The sequence below is a fragment of the Engraulis encrasicolus genome, chromosome 2, assembly GCF_034702125.1.
Source record: "Engraulis encrasicolus isolate BLACKSEA-1 chromosome 2, IST_EnEncr_1.0, whole genome shotgun sequence".
Lineage (NCBI taxonomy): Eukaryota > Metazoa > Chordata > Actinopteri > Clupeiformes > Engraulidae > Engraulis > Engraulis encrasicolus.
In genome coordinates this window covers 22,578,713-22,580,722 of record NC_085858.1, presented here as the reverse complement: position 1 = coordinate 22,580,722, position 2,010 = coordinate 22,578,713, and positions in this window count along the sequence as shown.

Sequence of the window (2,010 nt, the reverse complement as noted above, 5' to 3'; positions counted from 1 at the left end):
AGGTGTATAGGTCCTATACAAAGACCTGACGAAGACCGCCTGAGGTCGAAACATTGTGTTAAATAAGTCGTTGAGCAGTAAGTGTGCAGATTTTTCCTTCTTCTTTTAATAAGTAAAGTCATGACTGTGATGCAGATTTGTTTGTAAATTAGGGGGGCACCCGAACCAGTTCTGAAGACTAAAGCATCCAACTGGTGATGACCTGTCAAGGGTAAGATGAACAATGTTTTGGCGGGTAATGATCACTGGCTAAGGGGGTCTCTCCACCATCCTTTCTAGTTGGCCAGCATCCATGATTCATCATTCGAGCATCACTAGAGTGGGTTTTGTTGACCAGATGGTGGGTTAAGGTGCATTTGGTTTAAACTTTAGACTAAGGCTATGCTAAAGCCGTGTCACTCCATACGGTGGACTGGCATGGAGCATCAACCAGAGGACTGTTGCTAGGACACACGGCCACCATCGGCCGAGACCTGACACACCCCAGAGCTCAAGGCCACCAAGCTGACCCCTCACACTAAGGTCGGTCACATGCTGAGAGGAGCTGCTGTTCCCTAAGCCGCATTGTCACTCGGTGTGTGTGTGTGTGTGTGTGTGTGTGTGTGTGTGTGTGTGTGTGTGTGTGTGTGTGTGTGTGTGTGTGTGTGTGTGTGTGTGTGTGTGTGTGTGTGTGTGTGTGTGTGTGTGTGTGTGTGCAAGTGTCTCTGTGTGTGTAAACATGCTGAACCCACTTTGGTGCTGTTTGTCGCAGAGAGAGACATCAACGTTACTACCAGGACTAGTTATTTGGTTTGTGTCCAGTCCTAAGGGGCCAATACTGTTTTCTGTTGGTATTTTTCTATTTTATTGGAGACTGGCACACAATTGAATCATCCAGTGTTTCCCACAGAAATTTTGGAAACTATTGGGGCAGCCGGGATTTTTTTTCCGGGGGGGGGGGGGGGATGGGGGGTCTTTTCACGCGGGCCTTTTTTTTGGTGTGTGTGGGGGGGGGGTGTAGTACATTTATATATATATTTTTTAAATGCAGTACAGTGAATAATTTCTGTTTACAACACAGTTTCATTCGTCCCTCATGCAGGGGTCTATGTAATGAAAAAAATAATAAAACAAAATAGGAGCAGAGATAAGAATTTAAGAGTACTATGAAATTGTTAACACATAGACAGGGGGGTCTAAGAGGGTAGGCCTTTACCCCCCACACACACAGGCGTACACATTCTACATGAGGGGTGCTGGTCACAGGGCCAGTTTTTCAAAATTCCTCCCATTGAAAGGGCTGAACAACATTACACATTTATGTCTATATTTACATTCATTTCTATATACAGCTCAATGTCTCCTCTGCCGTGTCAATGAAGGCCTGTCACCTAACTCATTACAACTGTAAAAAAAAGCCTGGGGAGTGTTAGTAAACTCATCCCAACTGTTCCTTCTCTGAAGGTTTTTTTTATTGCTCCCAAACCCAAGTTAACTACAACAACTTGACTAGGCTTTTGATCCCTCTGTCTTTCAAGCACTTGTAGTTTTCTCTATAGGATGTATTTACTCCAGGAGGAAAATGCGAAGGAAATCGTAATTCAAATCGTTTTTAACAAAAACGGAAATCGTAAAAAAAAAAAAAAAAGTAAAAAAGTTAAAAAAAAACATTTTTTTTTACATTTTCGGAAACTATGGCGGCCAAATTTAAACTATGGCGGGCCGCCATAGTTTCCTCAATGTATGGGAAACACTGAATCATCTGAGGAGCACCATCACAGTGATCAGAATTTTGAGTTCCCAAATATGGTGTCATAAGGACTTAGCAGGATTTTTAACACAGAGTTCTACTCAATCCATCAATAATTAAACTCTTTCCATTAGTATCACAGTAATTGTTGCACTGAGTGAGAACATTAAGCATACTAGAAGTGAGAACATTAAGCATACTAGAAGACTGTACCCTGTACCACTGCTCCATTAGCTACATTGCACCTGCTTACAACGCACATTAGGAGACATTCGTGGTTT